Source organism: Ochlerotatus camptorhynchus, unplaced genomic scaffold (assembly GCF_037179485.1).
Source record: "Ochlerotatus camptorhynchus isolate MF236.1 unplaced genomic scaffold, CSIRO-AGI_Acam_v1.1 ptg000274l, whole genome shotgun sequence".
NCBI lineage: Eukaryota > Metazoa > Arthropoda > Insecta > Diptera > Culicidae > Ochlerotatus > Ochlerotatus camptorhynchus.
Window position 1 is genome coordinate 7,232,644 of NW_027040763.1, and position 23,998 is coordinate 7,256,641.

Here is a 23,998-nt window from a genome sequence, read left to right on the forward strand (position 1 = left end):
AAGGAGTTCGATTATGATGTGATGTGTCCTAGACGAGAAATAATTGTCACGGTTATATGTGTTGTTTTAAACATGATAAATGTTTCTTTCGATATTGGGTAGATCTTCCAATAATAGTGGTGTTTCTATAGTAACAATATGGAGGGTTTGGTCGGATTAATGGTGAAAAATCCGATATTGTCGCTACAGTTGACAACTGCAATAATCCGCTAGCAAAAATTGATTTTACTCTGATTCTATACGAAGTAGTGCGAATTATAGCGCATCATCGTAGGATTTCAGCGCACTTCTTCCGACACTATGTATAACGTATAGAACAAGAGTAAAATCGATTTTCACTAGTGGATTGTTTCAATTTTCAGCTGTAACGACAATACATTTACAAATAAAGGTAGATTTACACATTTATATCTTCACATTACTCCAAAAAAATTACCGAACACGATTTATTTTCTTAAAGATGTTGACTCCATTGCACTTTAAGTTGCGGTAGTGTCAGGGCTGATTAGGGAGGATCACTTTTTAGTGACTTTGTCACTTTTTTTATGGTGGTCACTAAAAAGTCCCTATTTTCGACAAAAAGTCACTAAAGTCACTTTTTTCGCCATTCTCGCTTGAATTGCAATGTAAAATTCGTTAAAAAAAATAAATAAAAATTGTTACAGTACTACAGTATGCTTAGTTCTTAGTTGGAAGTTCATTAAACTAGCGAACGAAAAAGTACGCAGAAGAAACCAAGACGATACATCATCAAAGCACACTTTTATTTGTGATTTCGTACCTTTGAGGAGTCCAGTTTCAACTGCAAAAGTAAATAATCAGAGAAATCGAGATAACCGGAAAATACCGGAAATGTGTTGTCACCGGGATAAACTCGTGAACTTCGATGCCAAATTGAAATAAAATGTGCTTCTTCCTCTTTTTAAAAAATCTCAAGACCCTTGGAGTGCACTAGATTTTCAGGGTACAGTTACTTTCAAGAACTATTAATTTTAGCATAGATTCTAGAGATATACGAGGGCTATGACTAGAGCTTCAAGTCAATTGTGTGGGATCAGTGTTTTTTTTAAGTTGCTCTGTGAAACATTTCTTGGGTACAAATTGAACTAGGAACTACTTAGAAAGCATTTCCAGATAAAATTAAGGAGAACTCCATGTGAATTTTTAGTAGAACTTAGAGGAGAACTCCAAAACAATTGAGATAAAAAAAGTTATGAGAACTCAGAGGTGAACAGCATGGAATTTTCAAAGAAGAGGAATTCTTTAAAAAGTTTATAATTCAAAGAGAATCTATGGACGAATTTCATGACTTTTTTAGTGTTCTTCAGAGAATTTCTGCACTGTTATAAAGAAAATTCGCGGCACTCCCAGAGAAAAACTCGAATTTATTTTAGAAGAATTCTATAAAGAACTTTATAAGGGGTAATTCTTTTGAAATAAATACTTGAACTCAAATATAATCCTGTTAAGGTCTGTAAAGCTTCTCTGGAACTCTAAATACGGTAAATTGGAATTTACAATTTCAATATAATATTCGTTACAAAAAATATAAGAAACTTATTGTTACTAAAATCAAAAACTTCATCAAAAAGTAGCTTTTGGTTTTATATATAGTTAATCTACTGATTGGTCTAAGTTAAATTTGAATCCAGAGATCATCAAGTTCATGTACCTGATGAGTTTAAATTTTTATTCTTGTCAATGGCCAAACAATTTTAACCCTTGGATCATTTTCGTCAATGTCCTAGAACTCTATTTGTGTAGGTAATTCTAAGTAGAATTCCAAGGCAACCTTGAATAGGATTCAATACAAAATTTAATGAAAATTCATAACAGCTTTTGACGTTAATTCTTAAGGAATTATGAGAAAATTTGAACGAGAAGGAGGATTACAACATGATCATTCTGAGGAGAACTTCAAGATAATACAAAAGAGAAATCTAAGAATATTCTAAGGTCATTTTAGAGAAGATTCTGGGACAAAAGGAATCCGGAGCATATTTCCATGTGAGTTTTCGGAGAATTCATAGAAGGTATACAATTAAATATGAGTATTATTCCTATCGAACCTCAAATGAGTTCGGGTAAAAATTCCAAGAGGGTTCTGACAAATTTTGTGGAGAAATCTAAGAAGAACTGCAAGTCATTTTTTAGGTGAGAATTTCATAATTGTGAGATGAATTCCAAGGAAACGAGCAATATTCAATGGTTATTCTAAAATATGTATATTCAATGAGAATTTCTTAGAAATATCCTAAGAAAATTCTGAGCTAAATTTCAAGTGGATTTCGAGGAGTAATCTAAGGATATTCCGATGTTTTTTTGCAGAGATTTGCAGCATTTCGAAGAATTTTTGGGATTTCCTAGCAGAACTAAAAAATTATTCCCAAGATAGTTCCATGGCAATTACAGGATAATATTAAGTAAATTCTTAGGTGAACTCGAAGAGAATTTTCAGGGGAATTCTACAGGAGAATTCTTCAGGTAATTCCTAGCAAGAATTATTAATAATGTAATGAGCATTGCAAAGTTAATTAAAACTGTTTTCGAAAGATGTTGTAATATTTTGTACGTTTAAGCTCTATGACCCTTTCCTTCCCACGGTAGCACCGGGGATCTATAGGTTTTTGGTCCGTCTTACGATTAGCATTACAGCTTAAATTAGTCAGCATTGATTTAAGTTTCTCTTGTGCTCAATATTCCCCTTTATATATTTATCTCACATGTTTCTAGAAGGTTTACCAAAAAAAATCACGGCAGAACTATGATTTGTAAATTTCCCGCATCTTGCAGTTCTTTTTGTAGAATCATTTATCTGATATCTGTATTGAAAACTTTCTTATTTCCAAAAATTTAAGATTATTTGTAAGCCTGTCAAATGTCAAATGATCCAAAATCTCGTCAGGGATCTTGTGAATTGAAGTTCAAGGATTTTATGAATTCCTGGTATCTTGCACAAACAATTTCGATCACTTATGTCTTATTATATTTTTTAGGTTATAAATTTAAAGGTTGAACACGAAAAAAAAAATACGGACACATTAAAAATGTTGCCATAACATTCATTTGTTGAGATTTTTTTTCAGTAATTCAAAAATTTGATCTGGTAATTTATATCATTTAATATTTTAAAACGCTATCTCGACGTTTCATTCCTCATTTCGGAAATAATTCTATTAATAAGGCAATGTCTTATTATTAGGTAACTAAGCAAACGCGGAGCACCTTGGTGATGCAAGTTTGCAGATCGCATAGAGATCATCATAGTTCATATCTAAAAAGCGTGACCTGTTAGAGAATAGATTTATTCTAGATTTTAATTCAGGAGACCATAAGAATTTCAAATATGGTAAAATATCTCTGTTATTGAAAGTCGTGTTATACAGTGGTGTTAGTTTTTAATCTAGTTGTGCAAGATCTTGCAATGTAAACTTTAGACAAATGCGTACAGATACGAAATCAATGACTACCTGAAAGTTTTCTGATAATGTTTAAGTCACATTTTGGTAACGTTTTAAAATGATGTTAGTCACTTTTTAGTCACTTTTTAAAATTATTTTAGTCACTAATTCACTATTTTTATTGCTTAACAATACTATCAGCCCTGGGTAGTGTTCATATAAAAATTAAATTTAATCATTTGATTTGTGTCCAGTGTGATCCTGGGCACTTGATAAAACCATCATTGGACTTGTTTTTGGATTCTCATGTGATTTGAGGTGTCGCAGGAAATCAGAAACAAGGTTTTTTTTTATATTTTATTTAAGGTGATTTTAGCCACTTCTGTCCTAGTTCATCACCATAGTCATAAACAGGCCACTTCCCCTGGGGTATCCGGAACATGACCGGATGTGGTGTGTTTTGGTCCAAGTCAGAAATTGGCCACTTCTCCCGGTGGTACATGTCAGGATGTGGCTAATTTGGTCCTTGATGCTTAATATGACCACCACTAATTTTTTTTTTGAATTCACATATGGATACGGATCGTGAGATCGGCCTGGATCGTGTTAAACTATATCTCCGGATCAAGTTGAGCGATTCCAAAAAGTATTCAACATCGTTTTATGGGAGCACAATACCTTCCATTTGGTGGTTGTGGCGTCTAATTTGGTTTAGTTGTTGCTGAGAAACATGACCTACTTTATTTCGTCAATAACGCACATTTTCAGATCTCGTCGAGCTGAGTCATTAATATCAACCAACAATGCCGCCAACAAACTAATATAAAGGTCGGAAGCTCTATGTAAACCTTATATTGTAAAAAATACGAATAGTGGTTGTTGATTACTTGGGGTGTCATCAAAATACATGGGAAGTTTAGAGATTGAACTCGCGAGAGAGAAAATTGTATTAGAGACAAAATGGCTTACTCTCTTGGTAGTAAGAATGATGAAAGTTGTACCAGAGCGTAAGTATTTTCTACCTCTTTGTACTTGAACGGGTGAATTCTTGATTATTGGAAATAATTGATTTTCTTTCTTTTCCCATACTAAATTCAAACGACTTACCGAATTGACTACCAAGAAAACAACGCCAATTCTTGGCCAAGTCACTATTCTGACTATCTCCCAAAATTGCACTATGTCTGGAAATCTAGGGGCTCAACCTCCAAATGTTAGCTAAGAGTGTTACAAATAAACTTTTGTATGGCGGCAACTCTGGGAAATGTTGTTTAGAGGTCGCCCCGACGAGATTTTTTTTAGAAAGTCCATTTTTCATAGCTATTATCCAATAAATATTTTTAGTTCTTTAAATTTCAGTAAAATCTCACCTTTTTATATTTTTCGCAGATTCCCAAGGGTCAAAACTATAAGAGAAAATTTGTTAGTTACAATGTTTCAAATTCTCTAAAATGATGTTTTTTGTTGTACATCACTGCATTCAATCATCAAAAGTGGGTATCGAACATAGCGCTATTATCAATCAAATGCAACAGAAATTTCATAAGCAAAAACTTTGCCGAAGACACTTTAATCTCATTTTCAATCGTTAAAAAGTTATTCGTGATTTACTGTGGAAAGAAAAGTTCAGAATTTCAAAACTTGCAGTATGTCCACCAGCAAACCAAACTATCATTGAAATCGATAAATACAAATAGGAGGGTATATTAGCGGAGAGGGATCACACAATTTATTGGTTTCCATTTGATTGCTTTAGCAAGCAGAACCAAAAAATAAAATCATGTCATCAAAAACCAAGCTCAAGTCGGATCTCATCACCGGTATTGCGAGGAAGCATTTGCCCAGAAACCGTTTGCCGTCGGAGTTGGCCGTCATCAGGTACTTTCGATTCAAGCATGAAACCCAACAACTTTCAATCGGAAAAAGCATTCAAGTTGTGGCTACCGAAGCTGCTTGCATATCAATGGTACACTGCTTGAGAAGCTTTTCGGAAACTCAACCGGAACCGGTTTGTCACCTGCTGGCTCCAGAATTCTGCACGGACAGTATCATTTCGTAGCTCTTCATCGATGTGGTTCACGCTTATGTTGAAGAAGTAACTCAACCGCATCCTACACATCTTCAAAGCTGGCAATAGCTCTGATTTTTCTTCTTGAAGGCCTTACTTTGGCGTTGCCATGTCACAACGAGCTTGGCAACCCTCCTAACAACGTTTCGCTTGAACTGGTGCGAAAGTCCGGCTTGATTCCAAATCTCCGCAGCTTCGGTAGCCACAACTTGAATGCTTTGTCCGATTGAAAGTTTCATGCTTGAATCGAAAGTACCTGATGATGTCCAACTCCGACGACAAACGGTTTCTGGACAAATCAGTGCCAACATTTCAAAGGGGCGTAATTGCATTTGTAAACAATGGCTTTAGCCGTCGATTTCTCGCGAATAAAAGCTCATTCATAAAAAAAAATGGAGGGTGAGCCCCCGATTTACAGACATAGTGCAATTTTGGGACACCCTAATCTCCAATGATTTCGATTACGAGCTCCCGGGGTCTAACGGTCACTTGCGTCGACTGAAACGGTATAGGGCAAAATCGCTACGAAGATACTGCCAAAATCGTTCGTACATTACGAAGCAGGAGTTCGATCGCACAAGTAGCGACTATAGGAAATACAACAGATTCCTGAATCAGACGATATGTCTTCCGTATGCAATCATCTCTTCGCAGAAATCCAAAGCGTTTCTGGTCGTTTGTAAACTCAAAAAAGAACGAAGTTGGTTTGCCGTTGTCAGTTCATCTCGGTGAGCAAACCGCTAGCTCTGAACCGGAGAAATGCCGCCTTTTCCCTACTCAACATTTCATAAGTTCGTTCAATGAATCTTCGGCCAAATCACGATTGCTACAAGTGATTCTCCAAGATATGCATTTGAGCTCCGTACGTTTCACATCAATGAACATACCGTCAATCTAGCTCTTCAAAGGTTGGAACTCTCGTTTTCTGCCGGCCCAGACGGCATTCCTGTGTCATCACTATGTTGCTGCTCCAAAGTATTCGAGATCATCATTAATGAGACGGTCTTCAGCTCTTGTAAAAACTACATCTCGATGGCTCAGCATAAATTCTACCCAAAACGGTCAGTTACAACCAATTTTACCAAATTTACACTGATCTCAAGGCTGCATTTGACCGAGTAGACCTCAACATTATTTTGAGCAAGCTTGAGAAACTCGGAGTGTCTGGATCCTTCATCTCATGGTTCAAATCTTACCTTACGAACCATTCGCTTTGCGTTTAGATTGGAGCTTCTCGTTCTGAAGTGTTCATGAACGTTTCCGGCGTTCCCCAAGGAAGTAAACAGGGATCCCTTCTGTTTTCGCTTTTCGTCAACGAGCTTTCGTGCTTACTGCCTCCTGGATGTCGCGGCTATTCTACGCTGACGATGTCAGAATGTATATGGTCATCAATTGCATCGCTGATTGTGAGGCGTTGCAGCTGATTGTGGATCGTATGCAGAATTGGTTCTCCCGTAAGTTGTTGACGCATCAACAAGTGCAATGTGATGCCATTTCACCGCAAACAAAATCCGATCATATTTGATTATTCCATTTCCGGGCAAACGTTAGAGATGATTAGCCAGATCAAAGATTTGGGAGTAACACTCGACTGTGAATTGACTTTCAAACCGCACTACAATGACATCCTGACAGGCAGCTTGGTTTGAGGTTCAAAATATCTGAAGACTTTCGCGATCCACTATGCCTGCGGGCGCTGTATTGTTCGTTAGTACGTTCAATCTTAGAGTATAGTGCTGTCGTCTGGTGCCCGTACCAAGCATGCGGGATAGCTAGATTTTAAAGTGTACAGAGAAAGTTTGTTCGCTACGCGCTTCGTCATCTGCCCTGGCGTGGCACGGTTAATTTGCCTTGTTACATGGATCGCTGTCGCCTGCTTGGAATTGACACCTTGGAACGAAGAAGACGGAAGCGCAAGCTGTGCTTGCTGCTAAGATCATTACTTTCCCATTTCTCCTACTCTGAGTATTGAATATCATTGTGCTTGCCACACAATATACAAAATCGTGCTTTCAAATAATAACTATGGAAGTATATCTAGAACCCTTAGTTGAGAGCTGGCAAAACGCTCGCTACAAAAACGTAAAAAGCCTAGAAGAAGAAGTTCTGTCCTTTTAAGCTGTTCTGACACATTATCGTTAATATTGCGATTTTGCTCAAACAAATATTGGAAAAAAAAGAAATATTAATCAGACGGGTTAGTTCTATGTATTACATTTTGGTATGAGCTTTGTTGGCATTTAAAGGGTGTCCACGATGAAATTGCCACACACAAAATTGATTCGCAAAATTCGAGTTTTCATCCGATTGCCATCAAATTTACAGGGATTGAGAAATAACTATTAAACTTCATTTTACCATTTTACTCGTATTTTATTTACAGTCCATACGCAAATGCCCGCACCTTGGCCTTAACCCCGGCCATAAGATTCTGCACAACCTGTGAATCAATAGTTTTTTGGATGTAAACCCATACTTTATTCAGTTCCTCGACTGTCTTCACTACCTTAGGTCGTTTTAGAAGGTGCTGCTTCATAATCGCCCAGTACTTCTCGATGGGGCGGAGCTCCGGAGTGTTGGGAGGGTTGAACATTTTCGGCACGAAATTGACCTTATTGTCCGCCTACCACTTCAGCACGTCCTTGGAGTAGTGGCATGAGGTCAAATCCGGCCAGAAGATTGTTGGGACGTTGTGGGCCTTCAGGAGAGGAAGCAGCCGCTTCTGGAGGCACTCTTTTATGTACACCTGTCCGTTCATCGTGTCCTGGGTCACGAAAGGTGCACTCCGCTTCCCGCACGTGCAGATGGCTTGCCAAACCAGGAATTTCTTCGCAAATTTGGACATCTTCTGAGTGCGGACATGCTCCGGAACGCTGAACTTATCCTTGGCCGTGAAAAACAGGTTGCCGGGGATCTGTTTGAAGTCGGCTTAGGTGCAGCTTCTTAGCCACATCCCTAACGGAGGCGTTCGGATTTCGGTTGAAGGCCCCAACTACGCGGTTGTGATTTTTGGTGTTGTACGGAATACTTTTTCCTTCACTTCTGGGCTTCCGATCGGTGGTCAACCGTTCCTCGAACCGCTTAATCACTCGCGACACCGTGGAATTCGCGATTCCCAACGTTTTAGCGATGGAACGATGCGAGAGATCCTTCCCTAATAAAAATAACCATAAAAGAGAGCTTAACGACGTGTTCGGGGTATCATCCAAACCATTTGTGGGATAGTTTACCCATCCGGGATACAGTTCGTTTATGGTATTTGTTTATTAGGGTTGTTCTCGTGATGAATGCGCAAGATTTTATCACGCACGAGCTGTTCTTTCGACTCCATTTCCGCGAGTTTTGATCGCAGGACTTTAAAACTTGCAGGATGTAAATAATGCACTATGAACTAAATCCACCCAAATTTTCATTAAATTCTACCCAACGGTTAAAAAGTTAGAGCAATTTCATAGTGTGGCAATTTCATCGTGGACACCCTTTAAAGATTAATTCGACAGTGAGCATGTCATGTATAAGGGCGTATACGCGATGATCGATTCTCTTCATCGATTTTATCTTTTCATTGCTACAGCTAAGCGAAACAATTTTCTAGAATTTGTTCAATGTAGAGTAGTAACAGAGTCAATACAACGGCTATCAAAAGCAACAGCAAACGCACCGAGTTAATTCTAGCGAGTTATTAACAAAAGAGAACATCGACGAAGAGAATCGATCATCGCGTTTACGCCCATATGCATGCTCACTAGACTGATGCAAAATTTGACTTTTTCGCTCCACAGTGCTGAAATGGTTACAAATCGGGTCCTGATTAGCCTCCCAAAGTTACAACTCATTTGGTTAGAAACAGACTTCGCACAAGCCATTTGAAGTTTACATGTAAATTACTATGGGAAATCTCAACTTTTTGTTCATTGCCTTCTAGACTTTTTCCATATTAAGCTGCGAAACATTTCGATAGCCATTCTTATAGAAAATTTTCTCAACTACAACTTTGCTGAAGATCGTTTCTATGTAAAACGAGACTGGAAAAAGTTATTAATTATTTAAAAGATTGGTAAACTTATGACATGATCAAGCAGCTGCTCTGTAGGCAACACTGTATTTTGCAGTGTGACATAGTAGCCATGATTGTTGTGTCCTATTCAACGCCCTAGAAACACCAATGTTGCCTGCTGAGCAGTTGATTGAGCATGATCATAAGACATCAGCGCATTGAACCATTGATAACTTTCGATCCTTGTATTTATTCAAAAAGTGGTCTTCAGCAAAGTTGTAGCTGGAAAAATTTCCTACAAGTACTTATGAAATCTTTTGAAGCAGACCGATATGGTGGATTATTAGATAGACATGAACAAAAATCTTGGTTTTGCCATAGTAATTCCATACAAACTTTAAATGGTTTGTGCCATCTCAGTTTCTCACCAAACGGGTTCAAATTTTGAGAGATTAGTCAGGATCCGATTTGGAATCGTTTAAGTATTGCTGTCAATTTAGGTCAATATATCGATTTCTTCTAAAAGATTATTGAACATTTTAGCATTTTAGGTAGTAACTTTTCCAACAATCTAAACACATCAGAAAACATATAAATAGGACCCGAGATAACCTATAATAGCATATATAATATATAATAGCAGAGTATGGTTGATAACTATTTTTCGTATGTTCCTAATCATAATATTTATCAAGCCGAATAATGAAGTAACATTGATCGATTCTCTTCATCGACTTTCTCTTTCGATAATAACTTGGCTATAAAATCATTTCTTGACGTGTTTGTCGTATTAGATACTAGATAATAGTTTCTTTCATCGCACTGTTTGTTGAAAAGACCTGGACATGTTTCTATATGGTCGTGCGGATGCAAAAATAAAATCTACGAAGACAATCTGTAAGTGTTACTACGGACTTAATCCATTGTTCGGCTCGATATATTCGTTAGTCCTACACTCATAAAATAAATCACATAACCAGTGGAAAATATCCATGTGAATTTCACATAACTTTTATGTGATCCCATAATTGGAAATTGCACCACTAAATCACATGAACGTTATGTGTCCAATGAAATCTATATGATTTCTCATATAGAATTTCTAATGCTATGTGATATTCAGGTAAAAATCATTGTTTTTGTTTTTGGAAAAATATTATGCGCGTTCCTAATAGAAACTAAGTGAAAACTTTTTTCAGTGTACTATAAAATCTCGATTACTTTTTCGAAGGGACGTATAGAGGAAATTTTCCCTTACCTGATAGTGGTGTTAGCATGCGTGTGCGACCTACCAGTTACGCCAAATCGACGATCAAATGCATTGTTTACAAAAGCTGATACGTCCCTTGGTAAAAGTAATCAATAAATATGACATAAGCTCTCCATTTCATCAAACACCTGTCAATAGCGAGGTTCATTATCGGTTAGTACTATTTTCACACAATGATGTTCGTCCATTTAGACCTTCCATGTTGGATCGATCAATCATAGAAGTTGTTCTTTTCAGCACGGTGCAGACTTTCTGCTAGTTGAACTGTGTGTGGATGCAGGTAAAGCATCGAAAACTGTACACGTAGTCGAAAAAAAGTAGACTATAATCTTCAAACGTCGTCGTCGTGTTCACCGTCACTTTAGTTAGAGGTGAGCATAAAACATCGCCACTAGTGGTGGATCCAGTTGACGGCAGGAAGAAGAAGTAGACCATCTGCAATAATAAGAAGCAAAAGAGTGCCATCCATCCAAGCTTGGGTTTCGAGTTAATCTTGAGAGCGTAAAGAGAGTCACAGTCGTTATAAGCCATGGGGCGAGAGCAAGCAAAAGTATCACACACAACAAGAAGACAATTGGGAAAAGAGCGCACTAAAATGCGCGCCCTCCCGCCTCGCTTCTATTCCGTTTTTATGAGTCCTCTTGGCTCTTGCTGCCATGCAGCACAGACCCTGCTCTAAAGGTATAGTCGTCTGTGGTGGCCGAGAGTTTGATTCCATTTTCTCATTTCGTATTTATCGCGTCAAATCTGAAAACGGCCTATCAGGTTTTGTAAACGAAACTTGTATGGCCCTTTTCGCGCAAACCGAATTACACCCACGCAAGCCAAGAACACTATCGCGTAGGGGAGAATTTAGTATATGCGAACTTCAATTCGCGCGATAGGGGTGTTACAAGTTTTGTGTACAGAAGCTGATAGGCCCTTTTTAAATGTTATGCGAGATTTGTGTATTTGGGATGGTAGTTGGTTACACATGTACGCTGTGTAGTTGTAGCAGCAGCAGTTAAAGCACTGCCAACGAAGACGACGTCAACGACTAATCGAAACTTTTACCAGCAGGCAGAGGCGGATCGATGAAGATGGATTTGAGTTTTTCTCTATACAGAGTTGATTTCTACTAAAACAGTTACCGACGACGACTTGCTGGGTAATAAAAATGTCCCACACCACACACCGGTTTTTGCACCGGGGCATGTGTTTGTGTGATATGAGCTTCTTTCCGTGCGGTTGTCTAATATGTTGCAGGACTTCCTGTGTGAAAATTTGAATATAACTTCACGTGTGTCTAATTGGTTCGGTGTGACGGCTTTGGTCGAATAATGGGGTTGTTTGCTCAACTGTACTTTTCTTCTTCCGAGCTGAACCAAACCGAACATGACATCAAACTCAGGCGTTATTACGATTTCCATTTGGCTTTTTTTTTTTCGCTCTTTCATTGTGTACGGTTGTCTCTTGACGTCCATTTTATAGACGCGCACTGTGTGCTGGTTGACTAAACATTTTCAATTTCTCAAACCTCATTTCTCGCGATAGCTCGCATCCGATAGCAGCTATCCAGGTGTGTATGTGTCGCGTGCTGAAATCTTCGCACTCACCACCGAAAACCCCTCGAGGTCGTTGCCATTCTTCTTCTTCGCATTTATTTTACCCTGCTGGCGTTTTTGGGTGAATGTGAAAGAGGCAGCGAAAAACAACATCACTCCCGTATAACAGCAATCAAATGTGTAGGCAGCCATCTTGGCTTTATCTTTACTCTCTACACCTGCTGCTGCTGCTGTTGGTGTCGACTTAAAGTCCACTGACCGAACCGGTGGTCCGCTGACAACCATCTAAATCCCTTTTTTCCCTGCCCACTGTATACTGATGATGTTATTCATGTGTCATCTATCCGACGACCTAGCTCCCGCTCTACCAACCACCACAACGTACCCACTTTTCTAGGCTTCTGAAACGGGGCCGCTCAGCTGATTCTAAATCGATTCTTGCCGCACAGTGTGTAGTGTCGTTGCACGAGACTCGCCTCGACACTACACCAGCGCCATCACCGCCGTCATCATTATTGCCACCCGCACCGCGTGCGCCGCCTTCTCATCGTGCGACGAACGTTGTCCTGTCTGCACGTACCTAGACGTCGCACAATGTAGTGCTGTCACGGCAAGAAGTTCTTGTACAACTTAACTCTGACACAGTTAAAAGGGGCCGTTGCGTCTAAACTGTTATAAACCATGTGGCTCCCTATTACGAACTACAGTTGATTGGCGTTTATGACCAATTTCCCAACATTTATAACCCATTGTGTGCATTGCTCCTCATAGGCAATGTGCGGGTGAGTGGGTGCACGAGCTCTCTCAGCATGGCTCCCAGCAAAGTGTGGTGTCTGTGGCGTTGCTCACACTCTCACCTTCATTCTCCTCCGGTTCCTGCTATTGCATGAAAATATTTCGAAAAAGTGGAAGTTACCGGCTGTTGGTGCTGCGGTGGCGGTGGCGTCGACTACTTCCTTCATACCGTCGTCATCATCACTTCATCATCGCTCGCGTCGTTCACCGCCGGCGAGGACGACGAGCTAGCTAGCTGGCTACATCTCTCGTTCGACTCCCCATACTGAATGTGAGCTTGCTTGTTGTCAGTGAATGTTATAGCTGCCGTTCTCGTGTTTTATACATATATACGTGTTGGCTCTGATGGTGTACATATACATAATGGCTGCCAGGCTGGTCGTCGGTGTACGTCGCACCGTCGACAGCACCACCAGCACATATTTTCAGAAATTTTGTTTTTATTCCGCATCGAAGCCGGTGCCGGGGCATGCCTTTGCAACTGGCTGACTAACTGCTACGGCTGGCTGCGATGGGTTTGGCTTGGTCTCGGTTTGACTGGTTCGTTGGTTGGTTGGATGTACGCCGGAGTGACTAAACACCAGTGACGTCAGACAGATTGTGTCAGGGAATCTCCCGGCATCGACGTCGACCGCCGTCATGTGTTCTGGGCTGTTTTTGTGTGGTGAGTGTTGTGTTTGGTAGGTTTGTTTTTGTTTGGCTGCTTTCGTGACTCTATTACTCTGACGTTTCGATGTGTAGTGTCAGGGAAGTGTAGTCTTTTGTGGGGAAGCGCGCAGCTGATGACGGCGCTCGGTGAGGTTGAAGCAAAGCGTGCAAGGGGTGTTCTACACGGAGTAGGTTTCGTGCAACACTGTGCTTCATGCGTAACTGGTGTTAAGGTCAAGGACGTTTCAGTTCGTTGAACTCGGGGATATTGGATTTTTGAACAACATTTTTAGAAAATACCAATTTTGGAACATTTGGCACATTTGGAAAGTATGGCAAATGAGGTTGGAAAGTGCCGTTCAGGTAGTATGTGGTTTTAGCATTTACACATCACTCACACCATTCACGCTATTTGGGGTGCGCTTTGGATGTTGGTTGGTTGGTTGAGGATGGCGATGACGACGACGACGTCGACGATGGCAATGTAGCTGCTGCTGATGATGATGGTTTTTCGTTCGATATAGCGCAAAGTGAAGCATTGGCATCGTCGCACACTCATACATGCAAGACACCTTTCAAATGAGAAACAGCGCAGAGAGCAGCACTGAGTGTACGAGTGCGAATTAAAATGGAGGAAATGAAAGTTTACGTTCGTGTTTAAAATGTTTTTACTTTTCGTAAGCACTTAGGAGAGGTTTTTTGCCTTGTGCTGACACACAGGGTTGAATGGCAGTTTTTGACCGATGTTGCTCGGTCGCATTGAAACGGGTCGCTCGAATCACCCTGTGTGTGCCCTGACTTGCTTTGCTGCACGGTGATCCATTTTTCTTCTTGCTGTTGTTCTTTGGGTTACGTAAAAACCTCTCTACTGTCGAACTAATGGCCGCTTTTGGTTTAATGGATTCGTGCAATTCTAATCGAACATTCAATGTGGAGAGTCGGAGTCGGAGGTCTAGTACTGGTTGGTTGATTACAATCCGTGCACATAGACGACTGCGACGGCGACGACGGTGCAAATATTGCACACCAATCAGTCATGCCGAACAATTCGGACGGACTTGAAACATGTTTATCGATTTGGCTTTTAGCAATTGTTGTTTCATTCTCGAGTGTGTTTTAGTGTTGCCACATAGCGCTTTTTGCTTCTTCTTCTTCCTGCTCCTCATACTCTCGAGCATTTGGGTTGCTGCTGCTGCTTGCTACCATCAGCAGAGTTGTGCATACACATACCATAGCATTGTGACTGTTAGAGCATACTTTTTTCTTGCTTCTCTCATTTCCTACTGTCAAGTGGCGTATCTTTGATTAGCGGAGTGGATCTGTGAAGGAACTATATCTCAAAGACTTATTTTCGATGGCATAAGCTTCGATCAATCGCGGTGTTAAACAAATTGTCAAGTCAACTAATCTTCCTTCATGCATTGTGACGTAATATTTACGTTGTAATTTAATCATCCATCGTGCAATGTGCTATTTAAGCCGGTTCTCAGAAACTGCGTTTCACTTGTTTCAACTTAACTGCTATTTGAAAGACGCGCATATGTGAATAGTCTCACATCCATACGTAATTGGACACAGTGTTAATCTGAATACATGGGACGACATTTGTAATGTGTGTCAATAGTTGAAACGGATACAATATTGTGGTACACACTTAGAAATTATTATTTTTACATGAGACGTAATCAATCTTATGAAATCTTGCAACGTAAACAAACGGTTGCGTTCCAAAACCGAGACATGCAACTTCACGAAAAACGCGTTTGATTGAATTGAATTTCTCGTTTCTTTTAACTGATTTATTATATCATAGTTATTGAATTGTCGGTCTCTGGACACCAAAATTCGTAGTGTGTACATCCAATCGGGAAATGTAATATTCTTTTACGAATTTGCATGAAAAGTGTACAAAATTTGTAACGTTTCATCGGATGAACAAATTCTGTAATGTGGCCTTCGGAAAGTTTTTTTAAATTATTTTTGTAATTGTTGTTAGCCTTATTTTCGAACTAAATTTGTTTCCTTGCATGCATTGTGGCTAAAAAACAATTCGTGAAGGTTTTACACGAACATATTTACGCTACAGTTCATTGTCATTACTGTCATTAGATTTATTGTAACATGTCCTTTCTTATATTCGATGTTTATGCCATTTGTTTTGTGATTCCTAACATTAGCAATTATATTGAATCCCTGGGGGCACGGACACATCTAAATTTCAATTTTAGATGGTCAGGAAATCTCACGAAATCTCAAAATCTTTTTTCATCTCTTGTATCTAAATCCATCCACGCTCACATCACTCTCCAACTTTTTACAGAATATTCATCAATATTCTTCCTCTCTCCTCTTCACTAAGCGTGCGTGCATCTCACAACTGCAAAGGGAAATTTTTATCCTGCATCTTCGAGCGATAACACTTGTTGTGTGGAACATTATAGCAGTGAATTCAATGTCCCCATGGGGAAAGGCAAATTCAAAATTAGATTCACATTCGAAATCCCTCCTTTCAAGCAACTCAACACAAAACAATGTTTCTTATGCCGCCCGCCCCAATCAGAGAAAAACCGCGAAATCCTGTTACGGGTGGAGCTTATATTTTGTGTCGAGTACGTTTAAAAGTAGGACTTCGGACTTCGAATATCAATCTAAATACATAAATAAGGCTACCGACATTTCTTTCAGTGGCAGGTACTCAATTCTAAAGTCTGTGAAAGGCAAACCGCAAATCGTGTCATCAAAATACATGGTATGTTGAGAGAATGAGCTCGTAAAAGAGAGAATTGTGTGAGAGACAAAGTAGCATATTCTATTGATAGTAAGGTAGTAAGTAAAATGTATGGAAGTGATTGATTTTAAAGTAAATTAACAAAGTACAAGTTACAAAGAAGATATTTAAAATTTGTATGTCACGCGAATTCTTCATCACTGCTTTCAGTTATTGAATATATATATATTTTCTTCTCCCATACTGAATTTCTACGATGAATACCTTGGAAATAGCGGAAAATTATTGATAGAAACCACTTAATTGATAGCTGTTATTGGGCCAATATAAGGGACATATCAAGCTGAACATTGCATTAGGTCCTAAGTAACATTGATCGACTCTCTTCGTCGACTTTCTCTTTCGTTCGTCATCTTAGATGCAAGATAAAAGTTTCTTTTATCGATCTGTGTGCTGAAAATACCTGAGAATGTTATTACATGGCCGTGGGGATACGAAGAGAAAGTCGACGAAGAGAATCTGTCAATGTTACTCAGGACCTAATGCAATGTTCAGCTTGATATATCCTATGTTGTGTGACAAGCTCCATAATACTCTATGAAGAAGTCGAGAAATCTTCCTGGACCGAACTGGGAATGCAAACTGCCTTTGCTTGATACCCTTATTCCTGTTTTCAAAATAATCGGATATGTCAAACAAAACAAATTGCATGACATATCCGATCCGTTCGAAATCATGAATAGGGGTGAATAGCAGCGCCTTAACCGACCTAAAGGAGAGGCCACAATAAAAGTGCTACTGCTGACTTGAATTTTAAATTTCTGTGTATTGAATTTGGTTGCTTTTGTCCAAGTTTTACAAGCGTTAATTTCCCCAACCTGATACCTATTGATGTTAGCTGTGGGCGAACAAGCATTTTCTGCAAATTGACGTTTTAATCATTGTTTACCAAACCTATTTGGCAATTTTACCTCGATATAGGGTGAATAGCCTGTGGGATTATTTTCTTTAAAACTTTGTCTTTTGGGACCATCATTCGATTTTCAATTCGAATCGTAAGGTTGTCGTCATACTTTCGAAAATCTTCATTCTGCAATCCAATAAAACAACCCCCATGCACGGTTCGCTGGAAGGGTTGGGCCGGGGTTGGAACACGGCAGTCAAATTAAAATGGCTATTAGGATTTTTCGGGGTTGCCAGCAGTGAGAGTCCATCCGCAAGTCAGCACAGAGCGCAATGATGAATCAAAGGCGAATCCGAGCTCCTCTGCCCTAATTTCGTAGATTGGTGGCATAACGCCCTCACCCCCATCCTGAAAAGGCCAGGGGAAGCGAGAGGCTATATAGCTTCAATTCTTTGAAATCACAGCGGCATAGAAGTTGAGCAATGTTGATATTCGTTATTTATACTGAGCGATCGAAGAGGCTTGTGATGATGAAGAAGAAGAAAAACTACAGAACCACGACAACCCCTCGTTATCCCTAGATGCCATTTCACCCCTTTTTGGTCGCAATTGGGGTGACGTGTATGCAAGAGTGTCTGTGTATGGTTTTGTTTCAACCATCCTCCGGAAACACCAGAGCTGATAAGGAGACTCCCGGTGCTCCAATTTTCTGGCGTTGGGTTTGTTTGAAGAGGAGAGATGAAAAATCGAATCCTCGGCAATCGAGAGACGCTTTTTTCGGTTTGTGTTCACTGGGTGGGTGGGGACGATGTACAAATGAATTATTGTTTTGTTAATTTTTAAGCATGCGCATCAGTGTCATCCTTTTTCCTGTTCGGTACGGGTGGTAAAGTGGTTTCATCCGAAAAAATAAATAATTTTGGAATGAGAGATACATGCATGCAATTTCGAGGATGAAAAAAAAATCGAATTAGTGTTTGCTTTGGTGTTCTTTTGAATGTAGAAACTTATGCAATGTACGCGTAGCCATTCTTCGTCATAAGTCATTTGAAGTTGAATTTAAGCATCTTCGTGAGATATTCGTTAGATTTAAAGCATTTATGAGGGGCCTCAGATAACCTAGTCCAGTTAAGGTGAATCTGTAAGGATGCCTTATCTTGATGAAAAAATGAAGCTGGAACTCCACGTTTGCTGTAACGCAGTAAACAGCGAGTTGAAGTTTTATCATTGTAAGTTTTGTGGGAGCTAACATTTAAAATTAATCAAAAGAAAAATATTCAAATCGTTATAATTCGAGGAATTTAATAAGTGTAAGGTTTAGATTCACTAAAGTCACTACTATTACATCGCATCAGCACTACCAGTCCTGTGAATATTCTTAATAATTTTCGTAAAGTTGCAATCCTAAGCAATTGCCGTTCCAATTGTGAGCAAAGTCATGACTTCCATTTGATACATAGGCCCTTTTCATATGTTTCTCGGGGAATGTATTAAAAATGCATTCAGAAATATCTAGGAATTCTAAGGATTTTTAAAGGAACTTCCCTTGAAATGTATGTTGCTAAACATTCTAAAATCATCCACCTGGAATTCCCTTTAAATTCCGATTTTTTTTTCAAAATTTGTCAAAGATCCTCATTGGAATTTCCTTACATTTCTCGTCTCAATGTTTTTTCAAAGATCTGAATTTTGAACATTCTTTGAAGACCGGTAGCTTTAGTATCTGCCAAATATCAAACAATCATGTAGCACAATCGTGAGTTCTCTTCTAAGCCCATCAAATAACATTTTTTACAAGTCCGGAATCAATCAATTTCGCAGCTTAGATTTTAGAAAAATTTCCATATCCAATATCATGAAATATTTTCTGTTTTTCTACATTCTTATGAGTCGAAAACTATTCCGGGCTTTCTTAATTTGTTTGTATCAGAGATCACGAATCTCTAAGTCCTAACATTAAAAAAGTCCAATAGCTCTAAAATTTATTCCAGAATCTTAAAACCTTTTTTATAGCTCGAGATTTTAAATCATAAACACATGTCAAATTTTCTATGCCCATGATTTTTTCAAGTGGAAAAAATTTCCTGATTTTAGAATAATGAGATTTTTTTTAGAATACGATCTAGAACAGTTGTTTAGGTTACAGAGCTAAGAAATTTTGTCTAAGAAATTTCTATATCCGAGACATTTTTTCTCTGCTCCTCAAATTTTCTCAAGCTCAAGATTTCTTAATAAATTTCTTTGTTCAATATTTCACATCAAGAAATTATTCCTAATACCAAATTCGCGATCTGAATCTAAATTCAACTTAGTAAAAATTCGAGGCAGAAAAAATTGTACTGTGTGAGGTAATGTAGGTTAGAAATGAACCTATTGATTATTCAATTAATACTGCTTTTACCAAAACAAAGTTTGTGCAATGCTTCAACCTATAATTTTAAATAAGCTTGGAAAATGCTCATGGTGGATGGTGAGTTTATAATATTTTTCAAAGCGGGTGGCAATCAACGAAAAATTTGATCCATATTTTTCCGATCAGTAAATGTATTTTTTTATTGTTTCAAAGTCACTATTTTCGTTATTTTAGTCACTAAACTCCCTACTTGTTCTGCTATTTTAGTTTGCATGCACATATTTCCCATGCTCAGAAAAGTGATTTGTTCCACAGTAACACCGTCTTACAGTATGCCAACGGTTCATAACTATTCTTAGTATCCACACTGCTGGTCGTCGATGTCCAACAAAGCTAATCGAAACTAACGCGTTCACTTTTGTTTTCTTGGATCCATCACAATTAGTTCTAGTTTCTTTATCCTATTGTCTAAAAACCATTCTGATGATAGCGAAAAAGTTAAGTTTGTATTAATAATCGATCGGTCAGTGCCACAGGCGAACAAATTTATGTAATTAAATTGGAAATAGAAGTGGCGATGTGTATCATCTATATAAAGGTTTATTAACCTCATCTCGTTAATCCGTGCTGCTCTCTTTCCCCCATATACAGGCAGAGTGGGGAGTTTTATGTTTGCCAGCGGTTGAGTAGATGCTCTCGTGATTTCGTGCTGTGGATTTGGGCCTGACCTCGCGTTGCTCTAGCGCAGGAGCTTACGAGCTGAATACCTGATGGTATTCTATCTATGTTTTCAAACATGTGAGCCACAGACAAACAGACGAGGCAAATCTTAGCATCCTGCAATCCAGTAGGAATCTATCGGAAACCAAATTATTTACGAGCAAACGTTGGTATCGTAACCATACTATGGTTTGATTACTGTCTGATACTGTTTGTGCTCCAGGCGCGTCCCATCTTCTTCTGAGATGGTGTTGCTTGTGGAGAATTTGTTAGTTTAATAAGCGTCGTTGTTTAGTCAATCACCGCTGTAGGGATGTACTTTTACCATTACCAACGAATGGGTGCTGTCTCTTTTTGTGTCGTTCAAAGAGCAAAACTGATGTGGCCTACACGTAGACTGAAATCAGCGCAATCATGGATGTTGTCGCAGTGTTCCAGCCAGCAGCATTACACAATCCACCGTGAGCAATGAGCGAAGATGAATGTTGTAGCTGTTCCGCGTCCGAGCAAAACAAACGATGCGCTGCTCGTTGGGGCTGCTGCTGACAAACGAACGGTAATTCGCCATGTTTCTTTTCTGTTCTTTTTTTTTTTGGTTTCGTGGTAGGTTTGTCGTCTACGATTATACCAATACCTATGCATATGGTGATTGCATGGAAAGCTTCATTTAATGATGTTTCATTTTGGAATGGGATGGAAGATGTTTTGTGAGCTGGCATCTCTCCATGGCATTTCTGCACTTTTTAAACCATGCAAACCAAAATCCTTCATGTTTGATTTATCGAATCTTTCTAAAAACCAGCAGTTTCTAAAGCATATAAATCTGTAATGAAAAATGCCATGAATACCAGACGCATAATCATCCCTTGCGTTACGTTTATATAAATCAAATTAATTCATAAAATGAGCTAACATGAATCTGTCTCTGATTCATTATGCAAATTTGGCATGGTTTCTATATTAAACTGAAGGTAATGTAAAATTTGTTGTTTGGTGTATAAATGGTAGAACTTTACAATTAGAACCGATTCTTTGAGATAACAGAGAACCGTTAGGGACAACCCGCATACTACATCAGGTTAGAATAAATCGTGTGTCCTTTATGTTCGTGCATTTCCTGTTAATATTATCGAGTACAAAGTTGTTCACAAAAGAGGACCCTGTCGTGTTCCATTCCGTATGGTGAATTCCGAGGGGGGAAACCCTGTACGCTGTATGTTGTATTTTAGCAATCCATAAGCGTATAGCTTTTCCCATTCGGCGTTCATCGTGGCTTCGTCACAGTGAACATAAAGTAATGCACGAAACGCGACGATGAAAATTTGAGCTTCGATTCAACGTTCATAGCAACACCACCTAGATAAGATACGAGATTATCATGATGAAATGAGTATATGAGCTTCGTATAATCTCATTACGCACAAGGGCGTGTCAATCAGTCAGTCAGTCAGTCGATGAATCATCCATCGAAGATCCAGTTCGGCCTAAATTATTTGAGAAATAATACCCGATCAATGATGAACCAACCAATCATAGAACGTGAATTATTTATCGTGCAAATTTCCGGTACTCAGATCCATAGAATTATCGATTCCATCCGCGGCGGCGGCGTTGCGGTGGAGTTGATCCATTCAAATTTCCCATTGAAAGTGCCATCTTCTTTTGTCTGTATAATCAATCGCTTTCTTCTCTAAATCGAGGGACCCAATGCAGGGAGAAAAAAAACCTCAATCTGATTCGATTTTACCTCGCCCTGGTGTTCAAGTTTATCTTCTCTTCAGGAGAGGCGGGGACGGTTCGAGTGTAGTTTGCAATTGAGATGGAAAAGGTTGGACACTGTGGGCTAAGAATTGAGATTGCGTCCTTTTTTCGGTTTGGGTGAAACATTTTCAATTTGTAGTATTCTATTCTTAGATGTTAGCTTTTATATAGGGACCATTGGGCGCAAGAACAAAAATAATATTGTCGTTCAAGCTGCTTGTCGTGACAAATAAACAAACACAAAAACTCTGTACATAGTCTGGCTCAACATCATTCATTTACATTAAAAAAGCGCTTCATGAATGCGTGATAAGACCATAAAATATTTTACTTTTTTGTCACTTCCTATACCTATTACCGTCAGGGGGTGAATCAAGTCCTTGGGTGCTCAATGGCCAACCAATACACTGGAATGTAATGCATCTCAATGCATAATATTAGCGTCCAAGAACTTCCCTCTGTAGCCCGAGTGATGGATTTAGTCTTTTTAATAATAATTAATCATGCATACTTAGTTTCGAAGAGCCTCAACCTAAATGTAAAGAAATCGGGATAATGTTGTTACTAACAATGAAAATCGAGCAGTTACTAGTAAGAAAGGTAAACAAAAGCGTTTCAACACAAAATGGCTCAATATAAGCCCAATTGATCTATAACAACTTGTTATAGATCAATTTAGCTTTAACTAGTAATTGCTCGATTTTGAGCTAAATTTGTATGTATGATAATTATCTACCACTCATTGTAACACGGAAACTAAGTCAGATAGCAGTGGGCGCTCCTTACTGTTTGATTTGATCAAGCTTAATAACTTCTGATTGTCCTCAACATGTCACTGTATGAAGGGCCAAAAACGGTTTTGGTGGATCGATAGGTAATTCACCTATACGCCTCAACGGGATGATAGAGAATCTCCTTCCATGATCATACAATTGGTCAAAAAACGAGCCGTCCGACAGAAGGATACCCCAATTAGTATGGAGATGAGCCCGCCCTTTTCCACGAGATGTTAACAACAGAGTTGACAATTTCACGAGCATTGTTTCGTATATATGAGCAATAATAACAAATTTAAAACGATCTCACCAACTTTCGCTGTTTCTTCACCTTTCTGTCCAATTTTCGTGTCTATTTGTGAACTCGTTGTCCTTCTCTGCATCACTGCTAGTCGCTACTAGTCTCCCATGTCATTTCTGATGTATTCTACGACATTTCGACGTCCATTATCTTTGTATGATGATCTTCAGTTCCTAGTTGCGTCTTATAAAACCGTAACCCAATGCGGAAAATGGACAGTGTCTCCGGGTATCACACTTATCACTCCATTGTCGTATCGCCTGTGCTTCATTTTGCAGCTCTTCTGTCACTTTTACTTTGTTGACTCCATGGTACTGGAAAAGCTATAGATATATACATGCAATGATGTGATATAACCATACAGCGGGATGGCCGTTCACAATGGTTCAACGGATGTGAAATGATGGAACATTTAATTTTAACACGATTTAAAGTATTTCAATGCAACATTACATTTTTTCTCTAACAATTAACACATTTTTCAATAGGTTATCTTAACTAATTTCTGGAAGAATTTACATGTGCTTTATACAATTAGCATCAATATTCCGTCATTCGTATCTTCAAGTGATCCTCGCAAGCGTCACATTTCGTTCAGGCTCTTTGGAACAAAAAGTGATGAAATATGAAACGCACCTTTTAAAGTGAATTCCACATAACAATGTTCATCACTTACTCACACATGAAATCTGCCTCGACCAACCTGGCAGAACGCGCCCTAACCCTCACTGA

At 39.0% G+C, this 23,998-nt stretch overlaps 1 protein-coding gene across 14 annotated transcripts in view; it reads left to right on the forward strand.

Moving 5' to 3' along the window:
• kis (kismet) overlaps positions 1-23,998 on the forward strand; it is a 95,094-nt gene that overhangs the window by 23,363 nt on the left and 47,733 nt on the right. The gene's annotated exons all lie outside the window — the stretch shown is intronic.